The sequence below is a fragment of the Gymnoscopelus braueri genome, assembly GCF_963280865.1.
Source record: "Gymnoscopelus braueri genome assembly, chromosome: 24".
NCBI classification, from domain to species: domain Eukaryota; kingdom Metazoa; phylum Chordata; class Actinopteri; order Myctophiformes; family Myctophidae; genus Gymnoscopelus; species Gymnoscopelus braueri.
This window is the reverse complement of record NC_137626.1, coordinates 3448800-3464082: the sequence shown is the minus strand read 5'-3', so window position 1 is coordinate 3464082 and position 15283 is coordinate 3448800. Positions and strand designations below refer to the sequence as shown.

Sequence of the window (15283 nt, the reverse complement as noted above, 5' to 3'; positions counted from 1 at the left end):
CTTCATTTTCCTCTTTTGTATATGTATATATATTATTTTCCTCTCGTCATACCAGTAACCTGAAAGCTGATTGTATGACATTCTGTATAGTAGTGTGTATATCTGCCTGCCTCTTATATTTCATCATGATTTGTGTGCATGGGGTTCTCATCTTAAACAAGCGTAATGCTTAATGAGGGTTTCCAGTTTAGTAGACCTTGTATTGTGAATTTGTACTTCCATGTACTGTTATGTACTGTCATGTACTATTCTCATGTCTTTCTAAATAAACTACATCAATAAATCAATCAATAGATTTTAGCACTGCACCAACCACCCAGCCCCCAGGCTGGAACAGTTAAGTTGATATTAAAGTTCTTATTCATATTTAAAAAGAGATAATAAAATATGCTGCTATTAATTCACATTTAAGCTTTTATGAAAGTGAGGTAAAACTTGTACTTCAGCCGATCTACAAGCTCACAACATGTCTTCTATTTTTATTATTTGAAACAGGGCTTAAGTGTTTAATTCATAATGCACTTTTTCCCTTCCTAGAAATGTAATGAAGTTAAAAGTACAAAATGTGTTTTTGTCGTGGGGTGAAAGTGATACACATCCAAAATACTCAGAAGTCCTCAAATCTAAATTACTTCAGTAAAAGTTTGAGACCGTAACAATAAGCAAACCAAAAAAGATGATCTACAAGCTCACAACGAGCTCTATATACAATGGTTTAAATAAACTCCATAATGCTACTAAACGAGCCCTATGTCAAGTTTGTGACATTTTATGCAACATTTGTTGGCCAATCAAATCCGGATGTTAGGTTTTGTGACGCTCACCCAAGATAGGCTTTCTGGTAGCTTCAATGTTGCATTTGAACTGTTGTGTGGGAAAGACTGACCATCAGCAATGGTGTAATTTGTGCTTTGGATAAATGACGAAAATAAACTCTATAGTACTGAAACTGAAGCCTGAGTCTTACAGTAGTTTCACACATTTAGTCCAACAATGCCCACAAACAGGAGTTTTGAGCCACACACAATCTGTCTGTCTGTCTGTCTGTCTGTCTGTCTGTCTGTCTGTCTGTCTGTGCGTGCGTGCGTGCGTGCGTGCGTGCGTGCGTGCGTGCGTGCGTGCGTGCGTGCGCGCGCGCGCGTGCGTGCGTGCGTGCGTGCGTGCGTGCGTGCGTGCGTGCGTGTGTGGTAGACAGCTGCTACATTCCCATAGCAGATCAGCTTGATGTAAGTGTGGATGATTAAAAGAATATTAGATTGATTAGATTTGACTGAACTTTTTTCAGGACTTCACACTAATGAGTCTGACTCCCAAACCCACATGGAGCAACTGGTGTTCAACACATAAAGACAGTTTTGTTCCCATTTTAACCACATTAACCCCAGCATCCCTATTCTGGTAATGTTATAATAGACCAACATTCTGCCAAAAACACAATCTACAATCTCTCAGCGAGTCACATTGGAATGTGTTATGAGCTTGTAGATCAGCTATTTTCAGCAAAGATATTTGGTAGTAGATCCATGGGGGACTGCAGTTAACTAAGTATAGGGGTTTACAGTAAGTGGTTAGGAGTGTGTTCTACATACATTTGAGCTGCTCTTGTTCATCAATGTCCTTTCCTGAATGCTGTGTTTGTCAAGCTCCTTCTAGTCATATGTTCTCTTAAGCATCTACACCTGTGAGAGTGGTGAGGCATTCTGGGAGATGTAGTGTGTGCGATGGCGGCCATATTGTGATACAGCTCATTGGATCCGATATGGGAATGCACAGATATAAAAACGCAGATAACTCATTGGCCGCTGCAGTTCATTGGAGCGATGTGTCACCATGGCCGCCATATTGGGAAGGAGGAGCCGAGCCTTCTAATGCATGTATGTCTATTGAAGCAGGCGGTCTTCTCTCTACTATTAAATTATTATGTATTTTTGTTTATATCATTGTCAATTTTATTTATTTAATTGTGGTAATTATTGTTACATTTTTGGACCAAAAAACGTCCATATCCATCACATTTGAAAGACAGTAATTTACCATCATTGACAGTCTCTGTTCCATATTCTAATGGCACTGAAAGCATACAGTACAGTTAACAAATAACACTCCAAGACAGTTGAAAGCAATTATAACATCAAAGTCGCAGAGTAGTAGCCTATAACATAATGGTTAATACATCAAATAAATAAATAAAATAAAATAACTAAAATCCCTGGAAGATAATGTTTTTGCACAACTTTTGCCGTGTTGCCACTCTGTAATTTGTGTGTTGTGTGGCGATGTGGTGAAGCAAGCACAATTAGTAAAATTGAGACACAACTAAAGACAATAACACAAACACTTTGTTCTGAACCAATCCCAAGCTGCACACAGACTAACCATGTCTCTTCTCTCAGTGGAGTTCTGCCAAGTTCCAAGCTGCTGCTTATCTGCCTCTTATGAGCTCCCCTCCACAATATGGCGCCCGCGGGGACATACAGGCCCAGAATCCAATGTGACCTTTTTATGTCTATGTGGGAATGCACCATAGCCATAAGTAAACGCCTTATTGGCCACTGGGCCACACGTCAACACCACCTCCATACTAGAGTATGTAAGGTCTGCTATAACTGCAGGTTATATAGAATATCTGAGTTGTATAGAATATAAGTCCCTGAGACTAAACTAATTTCTTCTGTTTTATAACTATTACTGTTACTTTGTAAGATTGTTCTGGTATGAAAACCCACATTTTGTATTTAACCACTTATCCTGTATCATATTGTACTACATGTCTGACATTTATAACAAATCAAACCACGTGAAAATTGGTTGAGAATTCTGCGAGTTACGATGATTTTAATACTGGAGAGACGGCCTGCTTTAATAGACATACATCATTAGGAGGCGCGGCTTTCCCCACAAAATATGGCGGCCGTGATGACCCTGAGAGGCCAATGAGGTATAGAGACACACAGAAACTACAAATTTCACACCCACATTTGAGACAGTGCACCCACGCAAGGTCCCTTAGAACGATGTACTGCAGCTGTCAATGCATTCTCTATGAGATTAATATGAGAGTTAGCCTACTTTTAAAATGATCCTACATGAACTGGAGACGATATAGAGTTGAATAAAATTATGTTTCCAAATGTATAGAGTGTCTTTATCAGCATATCTTCTTGTTTTCTCAATAGTTTGTGTTTCACATTTAATTTGTCACTTGAATGGGTTATCCATAATGTTAACACAGCAGAGTAGGGATGGGTATTGGCAAGAATCTCACGATACGATACGTATCACGATATTTGGGTCAAGATACGATTATATTACGATATATTACGATACGATAAATATTGCCATATATTACGATATTATTGCAATATAATGCGATATATTGCGATATCAAGATATATTGCGATACGATACATATTGCAATATATTGCGATACGATACATATTGCCATATTGCCATATATACATATATCACAACTACATATTGTATATATATACACTACATATTGAGTAGCTGCAGATCAGTGACAGGTTTTTCTAATGTTTTTTCATAAAGCCTGTATCTGTATCCTTTTCTCTTTTTTTTCCCCGCGATATAACGGCCTGGAGTATCGATACAGTATCGCGAAAAAAAATATCTATATACGTTTATTTCATTTAATACTTTACTAGAACTCCCAAAATAAACTGTTAAAGTAGAATAAAAACCAATAGAATAAGAAGAGAGACTAAACACCTCTTCAGGGGTCATCACCATGCCGGTTTGTGATGCAACATTTTTTTTTTAAATAATATATCTGCATTGATTAAATCTGTGGGCTCTCTCTATTCAGAAGGAAACATGAGACTAATTGGCTCTTATCAGTACAGTCAGTGCTTTCATCACACATTATCTGAACACAATAAGAACATTATAATGAATAAAAGTAAATGTTTCATTATTTTTATGTTTAAAAAAAGACATGGACAAGTCTGATGACCCCTGTCTGCTTCAGACAAATACAAAGGTGTGAATGTTGATGAGTTCAAAGCCATCAGGAATCAATGTATTCATGAACACAATGAAGTGATGTCATACAAGGAGATTCTCTCCCTCTCCATTCGCTCCATAATGGAGCTAACGTATGATTGTATGATGTATAAATAAGTGTATGATTTAATGTAGCCTACATTAAAACACTCTTAGAACACTCTTTAAGCCAGTGTGACATTAACACAGTGTGGGTGTGAGACATACCTGCTTACATATTCATGAGCACAAAGCACATGACACATGTGATATGTGGAGACAGTACTGTGGGCGGGTCTGGAAGTGACTATTGACGAAACATCCAGCCAATCAGTAGGTCAGGACCTGTTGACAACCTCTGTTTGGGAGGAAGCACACACACACACACACACACACACACACACACACACACACACACACACACACACACACACACACACACACACAGTTTAATGTGTCTTCAGCTTGATTTATACTTTGTGAATCGTCATATTATGACGATGTCACAATGCATGGAAAATAGCTGATCTACAAGCTCACAACACTGTATGCACAACACTGCCAGGATATGAGTGTGAAGTAGAACCCAAGTGCAGGACGAGCAGGTAGCCCCTTTCGGGACCCTGTTTACCTTTTTTGTATTTGGGAAGGCGGTATCCAGGGTCCCTTGTTGGTTAGAACACGCTCTCTCGTACCGGCGGCTACCACTGTCTGGTCTCGGCCTTACAGCTCGTCGCTTAGAAGTTGCAGAGATTTCTCAAAGGTACCAACAAGAGCAATACTAACATGCGAACAAGCGGCATCAAAAAGCGGGGATCGGCGATGCCGTTTAACATTTTTAATAATTTAGTAAACCTTAAGCTCATTTCTCACACTCTGCTCCTGCAGCTCCACTTCCCATGTCCCGCCTCCCCGCGTTGTGATTGTCATGCAAGCATGTAGGAGCTCGCCAATCAGAGGCAGTAACGTAGGACGCGCAGCTTGTCAGTCACCGCGGGGGGGCGGGACATGGGCAGTGGAGCTGCAGGAGCAGAGTGTGAGAAATGAGCTTAAGGTTTACTAAATTATTAAAAATGTTAAACGGCATCGCCGATCCCCGCTTTTTGATGCCGCTTGTTCGCGTGTTAGTATTGCTCTTGTTGGTACCTTTGAGAAATCTCTGCAACTTCTAAGCGACGAGATGTAAGGCCGAGACCAGACAGTGGTAGCCGCCGTTACGAGAGAGCGTGTTCTAACCAACAAGGGACCCTGGATACCGCCTTCCCAAATACAAAAAGGTAAACAGGGTCCCGAAAGGGGCTAGACGAGCAGGCAGACATGGAACTAATTACACAGGGGAGTTTATAAAGTAGACGCAGCACTAACACAGGTGAACTCAAAGTACAATCAACACAGGATTGGACGAGACTAACAGAACACAGGTGAACAAGAACCAATAATCAGTGGGATGAGACAACACCGGTAACAGATAAAACCAAACATTACTACAAAATAAGATGCTCAACAAACACCTGTGGAATTAACAGAACTCAGACCTGCACACAGAGGTTGAACATACTAAACACAGTTACAGAAGTAAAAGTAAATCAGGCAAACAAAACTAAAACCTAAACCAGGGAAATAAATGTCCAAATTGACGAACATTGTCAAACTCCAAAGGTTGCGGAGCAGACCTTGACAAACACATTTTGAATGTGTAGATCAGCTGTTTATGCTCTTCAATGAGATATGTGTCTGTGCACATTGAGACAGATGCTGGCTGCAGACAGCAGGCATTAATGTAACTTTGAAATGTTAATCTATGTAAGGAAACATTGTTTACTCTGTCGCTACCAGTGAATATTTTTTTACAGCGTAAAAGCGACTGAAATGCTGGTATTTAATGACGTGGGTATAGCCACTGGCCAGGTTTCTGGGAATATTTTCCTCCCGTAAAAACGTTCCCAGTTATAGCCTATATTAGATTACATTTTTCTGCCTGTAGGCCTAAACTAAATGAAGCATAGCCTACCTGTGAGGTCTGAGTGGGATTGAAGTGCTAATTGATATCTAAAAGAAAATGATATCCCTGCTGCGCGGGGGAGAAGGTGTTAGAGCGTGTGGAGTCCCCAAGGGGAGACACTGGCAAATGAAATCGTAGGAAAAAGGGTCAATTTGGACTCAAGTCCGCTTGTGTGGTAGATCAGCTTAAAGGACAACTTTGTTTTTTATAATGATAATAATTAAAAGATGAGTGTTATTTCTTTTTTCATTTATAGCTTTCTATCGTTATAGCGATACTGGGGATAATTCGGGTAATTGGATTTTTTTGTTTTTTTTTACACAATAAACCGGCTATTTTTGGCTCTGCGAGGCCGAAGGCATGGAGGCCAGGTCAGAACCTCTCCATCCTTGCTCCCGTTGCAGTTCACTCTCCCTATACTCCTTCTTGACACCTTTTCTTTCGATGGATGCTAGTGATTGACCAAGGTTACTTTGTAGACATATCTTGGTCACTCCTTCTATAGTTTTTTTTAGATTATTATTTTTTGTACCACAAATGTACAGAATGTGATTAGGATAGTATGTTATTTAGACAGATGTTAGGTTCATTGTTGACCTGGGGCCCGTTTCACAAAAGCAGAATTAAATCATCCTGGGTGTAAGACAAATCCAGTCCCGCCTCCCTTGGAGATAGGAGGCTTTCCAGACTGAGAAGCGAAGTGAGAAAAAAAGAATCTGCCAAACGTAGTGAAGCAGGCTGGATCCCAGGCTAACATGTAACCACTGCTCTTCACTTAAACTTCATAATAAAATAAATAATAATATAAAATAATTCTCAATACTGTAAGCATAATAATATTAATATGTTATATAACAACCAGTAACAGTAACATTTAGTAAAGTATTCATGTTTACAACACATACAAAATAAACGGGATGTAGGCCTATTTGATTCTCCTTAACCACTTGAACCCTAGCAAACCTATTCTGGGGGAACATCCACCAAAATTAGCCGATCTACAAGCCTACATGTGTCGCGTTGCGACGGAAGCTTGTAGATCGACTAGATTGGCTGTAGGTGTAGGCCTAAAAGTGAAAAAAAGAACGTAGTACAGTGGTGTGTTTGACTTATTGAGGGTTTAAGTGGTTCAGATTAAACTATTATGTTTCCTATATTATATTGAATTGCATGACTTGAAAAATAAAAGGACTTAATGATCAAGCTCTGAAGATCAGCCTAGTTTTGTATAAATCTATTTGAATAGATCACTCCGACATGCACAGTAGCCTACAAAATTTAATTCAAGTGAATCTCTGTGATGCTCTACGATATTGTACTTACTGTAAAAAGTAATCTAATAACTCGTCAGGATAGATCAATAAAGAATCCAGTCCAGAAAATAATCTACTCGAGCTAATCTACAACTCGGCAGCGGAAAAACAAATCTCACTGGTATCAATGGACTCATTGATAGATATTCATATTCCTGTGCGTGCAGTTATATATTCCACAAATGGGCCTAGCAAAATAGATCACCCATAAACTATGGTCTATCATAGTCCGACTTCACAAATAATTAGTATTATAATGCCACAATGTTTAATAGCATTTTTTTTATTCTTCAAAATGTTTTTTTTAATAGTGAAAATAGCCGATCTACAAGCTCACAAGCTGTCATGATGAGGTTGTGCAGCCTATATATTTGTTATTAGATGTATAATGAAGTATATAGGGCTTAAGTAGTCATAAACTACGCAAGCAACATAAACACATAAGAATTGAATAAGTGTGGAAAAGCCCATTGATTTGTGATCAGATTAACTGCTTAATAAACAGTAAAGTCAATAGGATTAGTTAAACCTGGCTGTTAGCCTGCTTTGGACCAGCTAAATCTCCATGGTAACTAATGTAGCAATGCTTTCATGAAACCGAGTCATGGATAAACATATCCAGGATAACTGTCTAAGTTAATCTGGTTAGATAACTCGGCTTTTATGAAAACAATTCATAGCTAAACCAAAATAAATTAATCCATGCAGGATAGTTGATAAATACCGGGTTAATCTGCTATCTAGGTTTCGTGAAACAGGCCCCTGTTATCCTAGTCTCTTTGAAGCCATATATGGTTCTCTCTGCACTGTATTATTGTAATTATTTACAATAATAGAGTGTACATCAATACATCTCCATCAAAGACCTGTAAGAATCACTTCCTCCAGATGACTCCATCCAGTCTTTGTTATTATATTTGCCACAGCAATATGCAGACATGTAAAGTAAATGGATACATATCTGGATAATGTGTCATAATCTTCTCTACAGGTCACATACTGTATTATCACAAGTGGCACATAAGGCAGTTCTAAAGCTAAACTTTAGAACTGCATTTAATACAACTATAATAAAACACTATTACACATATACAGTGACTGTAGGTGAATGAACTATAATAAAACACTATTACACATATACAGTGACTGTAGGTGAATGAACTATAATAAAACACTATTACACATATACAGTGACTGTAGGTGAATGAACTATAATAAAACACTATTATACATATACAGTGACTGTAGGTGAATGGACTATAATAAAACACTATTACACATATACAGTGACTGTAGGTGAATGAACTATAATAAAACACTATTACACATATACAGTGACTGTAGGTGAATGCAGATGATCTTGTTTGATTGAAGTTATTATATCCACTGCTGTCATGAAGGACAGAACGGTTTAACAATTTAACAAATTAACTTAATAACTTAGAATAATTTATACTCTATATCCTACTGGGAATAAGTGCTTTATTTACTACATCCAGTCTGTATTAACATGTTCTTCACCTAGTGGTCAGTCCACTTCTGAGATGATGAATCAGTTTAAAACTACAGCAGAGAAATCACACATCAGGTGGTGTAGTTGTACAATGAGTCCACTAGATGGTGCACATTAACCACATCAACTAACAAAGACTCAATTAGAAAAAGATGTTGGACATTGCTTTATAGGTACAGTTAGACACATGGATTGTTGTTAATATAAAGAAGGTTGTTTTGTTCACTTAATGAAGTAAATGTGTATCTGTCAAACAGCTCTGTGACGTCATGCATGACTCACCAATGGAATGACCTTCAGTAACATCTGTCACCTGGTGTTTCTATCTGTCCATCACTGAAAACAAAGAAAATAAATCACTATTATATATATTTTGACCCATAAGTGCAGACACAGTTGTTAGAAGTGATCTAGTGATGAGTGTGCACATATCCAATCTATTTCATTCCCTGAATCACTGTCATTATTATATAATGACAATTATACAGTCCAAGTATAAGACTAGGTGACTCCAGACCATACATGGCATGAAACCATGCTGCATTGATGCCTGTATACAGCCAGGTTTTCTTCACAATATGTAGGACACTGATTTAATTAATGTAGCAATACTATCATTTAAAATGTCTATCCAATTGGCACTGACACTATGGCACATTAGGAGTCCACTGGTAGCCCTAGGTCTGTGTATCTGGTAATAGTATTGACAGCTCATACAGAGAAGGTGGGGGCCACATGCGGCCCCCACCTTCTCTTAATGTGGTCCGCAGGTTAATATCGGAATACTGATATATTATTGATTTCAGCTGTTACAATTCCAAACACGCAAACATGACCTGCTTTAATTATAAAAAGTAGCTAATTATAAAAAATAGCTTAACGACTAGTATTACATTTGTATTGTCTTTTTTATGTCCAATGTATTTGTTCATATATATAAGTATAACTAAATGCATTTTAAATTAAATAAAAACATTTTTAAAAACACTTTTCAGGAATCCAATACAAAATTTGCAAAAATAGCAGATCTACAAGCTCTGTTTTGAGCTTGTAGATCTGATATTTTTGCTAATTTTGTGTGAGATAGAATGACGAAGTAGGGCATTAATTACGAAAAAAGTAAAAATACGGAGATAAGAGGTGTCTGCCTGACAGTACATGCAATGTGTCCCTCTGGAGTGAGTATGGAAATATAGTGGCCCTCTCCATCATCACAGTTGCATCACCCCTGCTTCAGACGATCAGTGCGTTGCATAGTCATGGATGTTCTACATCCATAGTGTGTCATAATGTGATTCTGTTGTTGCAATAGTATGGTTTTAAATGACTGAGTGGTTTATGATGTATTACAGAACATACTGTAACACACACTACTGGGTTCATCACCATGCCGGCTTGTGATGGACATTTTTGTCAGATGTTCTATTTGCCACAGACAATAATAATGAGCGGTCAATAACCAGATACACAGACCTAGACTAAATGTATATCAGTGGACTCCTGATGTGCCATTGTGTCTGTGCCAATGTGATACAGGTTTTAAAATGATAGTATTTCTGCATTAATTAAAGTATCCTATAAACCTTGCGTTAAACAGGTATCAATGCAGCATGGTTAAAGGCTATACCATGTTTGGGAGTTCAATAATTGAGTCTTATCAGTACCGTCAGTGCTTTCAGCGCACATTACATGAACACAATGAGAACATTATAATGAAAAAAACATCGTTTCAGATACACTGCATTATTATTTATTGAATATAAAGGACATAGTGATGACCCCTGCTCTTTAAGCCAGTGTGACAGTAACATAGCAAAGGTAAGAGACATCACATACCTGCTTACATATTCATGAGCACAAAACACAGGAGGGGACAGTACTGTGGCGGGTCTGGAGGTGAATAGATGAATAAACAGCCAATCAGGATGTCAGGACAACCTCTGTATTAGTTGGTGTTTGGGAGGAAGAGCACACGCACGCACACACGCACACGCACACACACACACACACACACACACACACACACACACACACACACACACACACACACACACACACACACACACACACAATAAGTGGCTGTTTAATGTGTCTTAAGCCTGATTTATACTTTGACAATCGTCATATTATGACGATAACACAATGCATGGAAAATTGCTGATCTACAAGCTCACAACACTGCCAGGATATGAGTGTGAAGTAGGACCCAAGTGCAGGACGAGCAGGCAGACATGGAACTAATTACACAGGAGAGTTTAAGTAGACACAGCACTAACAGGACAGGATGAAAAAAACAACCAATCAGGATGTCAGGAAGTTCCCCTTAAGTTTTTAAGAGTGCCCAGGGAGCAGTTACAGGTTAAATGACTTGTTCATATTTGTATACTTTCATACATTCATATATTAAAACAATATCATAAATTCAATGATATGTTCACCTACTCCTGAAACATTATGAATATACAGTACAGATAGGACATTTTTGGATCGGGGGGAGTCTGGTGCAGCGCTCAGGTCCTGGACCTGGTGAGACGAAGGAGGAGCCACCCACAGAGCCTAGTCCCTCCACGTGCCAGAGCCTCCCCCAGTCCCGGCAGAGTAGTTCCGGAGAGTGGCCCTGTCTTTCCCTAAAAGGACTGACCGTGGTTAGCTACTGGGACGTAAGTCAGGGCTTGATCAACCCTGGCTGGGTCACCTAGGCGAGGGTGTATGTTGCGAGACCCGAAACACCCGATGACCCCAGGCTACAACACTGATGATATGTCCCAGGTGCATCCATGTGATGTTTGAAATATACATTATAAAATACTTCATCACCATCATCTTTCATGGTTGTATTTATATATGCAAAACAATACTGTTCAAACATTGATCTGTCTGTCGATTTTTACAAATCGTTCACCATTGACTTATACAATTATTTCATACTTTCATAGACTCATAATACCACATAATGTACTAATCAGACATAAATTTCCCTTACCTGATGAATTCACATCCAGATGATCAACCTTCATCTGCAGAGGAGACATTGAAAAAGAAGACAAAGTTTATTCACCTTCATCAGTGCCGAGTGTGAACATGTCACATGTTCATATATCATGTAGGATGCTCAATATAATGTTTTATGACTGGTTTGTCAGTCATAAAAGGTGTGAGACATCACATACCTGCTTTAAAGCACAAAGCACATGTGACAAGTGGAGACAGCTTGGCCAAACAGTGTACGCCCCAGGGTGAATGACAAGCATAATGCTACTAAACCAGCCCTATATACAACGGTTTAAATAACCTCCATAATGCTACTAAACCAGCCCTATATAGAATAGTTTAAATAACCTCCATAATGCTACTAAACCAGCCCTATATAGAATAGTTTAAATAACCTCCATAATGCTACTAAACCAGCCCTATATAGAATCGATAAAATAACCACCCCAGCATAATGCTACTAAACCAGACCTACTGTATATTCAATGGTTTAAATAACCTCCATAATGCTACTAAACCAGCCCTATATACAATCGATAAAATAACCACCCCAGCATAATGCTACTAAACCAGACCTGCTGTATATTCAATAGTTTAAATAACCTCCATAATGCTACTAAACCAGCCCTATATACAATCGATAAAATAACCACCCCAGCATAATGCTACTAAACCAGACCTACTGTATATACAATGGTTTAAATAACCTCCATAATGCTACTAAACCAGCCCTATATAGAATAGTTTAAATAACATCCATAATGCTACTAAACCAGCCCTATATACAATTATTTCAATAACCTCCATAATGCTACTAAACCAGCTCCATACTGTATATACAATCATTTCAATAACCTCCCCAGTCCAAAATCGAGTAGCGCCCATCATAGCACTATGTCACACAAAGCTTGGCCAATCAAACCCAGATGTCAAGCTGTGTCATTTTTATGTGACATTTGTTGGCCAATCAAATCCGGATGTTAGGTTTTGTGACGCTCACCCAAGATAGGCTTTCTGGTAGCTTCAATGTTGCATTTGAACTGTTGTGTGGGAAGGACTGACCATCAGCAATGGTGTAATTTATGCTTTGGATAAATGAAGAAAATAATCTCTAGTGCTGAAACTGAATCCTGAAATTCTCACACATTTTGTCCAACAATGTCCACAAACAGGAGTTTTGAGCCACACACAATCTGTCTATCTGTCTGTGCGTCTGTCTGTCTGTCTGTGTGTGGTAGACAGGTGCTACATTCCCATAGCAGATCAGCTTAATGTAAGTGTGGATGATTAAAAGATGATTAGATTAATTAGATTTGACTGAACTTTTTTCAGGACTTCACACTAATGAGTCTGACTCCCAAACCCACATGGAGCAACTGGTGTTCAACACATAAAGACAGTTTAACCATTTTAACCACTTGAACCCCAGCCTCCCTATTCTGGTCATGATATAATAGGCCAACATTATGCAAAAAGCACAATCTACAATCCCACAACGAGTCACTTTGGAATGGGTTATGAGCTTGTAGATCAGCTATTTTCAGCAGAGAGATTTGGTAGTAGTATAGACCCCTGGGGGACTGCAGTCAACTAAGTATAGGGTTTAAGTGGTTAAAGGAGTGTGTTCTACATACATATGAGCTGTAGTCCATGAGCCAGAGCCCCAAAATTGAGCAATGATTATCGAAAGAGTGGGCAAAACCAAACCTATATTAAATTGTTCATAGGGTCAATACGAGTAAATAAATATATGATAACCTTTCCACATGTGGAGTAGCTTTTTCATGGTTATCACACATTTTGTTATTTTCCCCATACGTACATGACAGGTGAAAAAATGACAAAATTAAAAAAATAGTTATCATAATGAAACTTCCGGAGTTGATCACTTACATGACAATGATTTATCGTATTACAATTTTTCTGAAATTGTATATTTAAATATGCAAATTAGGCATTAGGAAAATATGCCAACATTTGCATAAGTTTCCAGAATCAACATTCGAACATTGGACAAAGCCAGAGTCAACATACTTATTTCATTTTGTTTGGTTTTTAACGAGGGAATATTCAATATCTGGCTCAATTTTGGGGCTCTGGCTCATGGACTAAATGCCTAATTTGCATATTTAAAGGTAGGGTAAGTGATATTTTTTGATCTGAGTCTTACTATGATTAACTGTCAGTTTCCACTTTTTACACCAATATCTGTACACATCAACATTTTCTGTAAATCATTTTCATTTTCTGCTACCACAATTATGTCATCTGCATACATCAAAATGTCTAGTTTGGTACTGCCATCATAGTGTAAACCCAATCCTAGTTGTTTGATTTCCTTGGCCAGATTGTTGATGAATATAGCAAAAAGTGTAGGGGAGAGACAATCCCCTTGCTTGACACCAGATGGCGTTGGGAACCACCCTGAACAGTAATCATTTACTCTAACGGAGTCTAACACATGCCTGGGGGGCTTTATACAAAGATTGTATGGCCCAGTAAAACTTTCCGTGTATACCCTCTTCCAGAAGACGATAAGCTAGTCGATCTCGGTTGACAAAGTCAAAAGCCTTTTGGAAGTTGATATAACAGGCAAAGGATGACTTGTTTTGCATGATTCTGTTGTTCACTGTATGTAGGGAAGCTGCTATAACTGCAAGAAATATGTCTGAGTTGTATCCCTGAGACTAAACCATTTTTTCTGTTTTTTAACTCTGTAATTTCCATAACACAGTTAAAAGCAATAGAATAAGAAGCATTAGAATAAAAAGAGATATGAAACACCTCTTCAGGGGTCATCACCATGCCGGTTTGTGATGGAACATTTTTGTTTTGCAATATTTCTGCATTAATTAAATCTGTGGCCTCTCTATTCTGAAGAAAACATGAGACTAATTGGCTCTTATCAGTACAGTCAGTGCTTTCATCACACATTACCTGAACACAATAAGAAGAAACAAAAGTAAATGTTTCATAATGTATTTATTATTATTTTTACGTTTAAAAAAGACATGGATAAGTCTTGCCACGGACACATTGATGACCCCTGTCTGCTTCAGACAAATACAAAGGTGTGAATGTTGATGAGTTCAAAGCCATCAGGAATCCATGTATTCATGAACACAATGAAGTGATGTCATAGGGTATACAGATTGAGTCTCTTCCTCTCCATTTGCTCCATTCTGGGGTGGGTTTCTGAATGGGCCTACTGGGCCTCGGCCCAGGGGCCCAAGAGGCCCAAGAAAAGCCTTTGCATGAATTGTCATGGTTATTACATTTATATTTCTTGTCAAAGGGATTAGTCAATGACACAGACACAAAAGTCATACTGCAACCTATAGGATTAGCCTAAACATTCACTTTGAAAGCCTGTGGCCAGGGGCCCATCGTCTCATAATCCAGATATGGCTACAATAAATCTATCTTAATCACATGGTATCATGTCTGTGTCGGTAAAACAAC

The 15283-nt window shown here is 38.4% G+C and overlaps 1 protein-coding gene across 5 annotated transcripts in view; it reads right to left on the bottom strand.

Moving 5' to 3' along the window:
* The window catches only part of LOC308080329 (NLR family CARD domain-containing protein 3-like), a 56662-nt gene that overhangs the window by 33434 nt on the left and 7945 nt on the right, over positions 1-15283 (bottom strand). For 3 of the 5 annotated variants that reach the window (XM_080422142.1, XM_080422143.1, XM_080422145.1), the window contains 4 exons: positions 11814-11847; positions 10667-10770; positions 9113-9166; positions 4231-4360 (listed from right to left, as the gene is read on the bottom strand). The gene's annotated coding sequence lies outside the window, so the exon portion shown is untranslated. Of the gene's footprint in view, positions 1-2376; positions 2458-4230; positions 4361-9112; positions 9167-10666; positions 10771-11813; positions 11848-15283 lie in introns of those variants that run through there. The other 2 variants (XM_080422144.1, XM_080422146.1) reach the window with 2 other exon arrangements.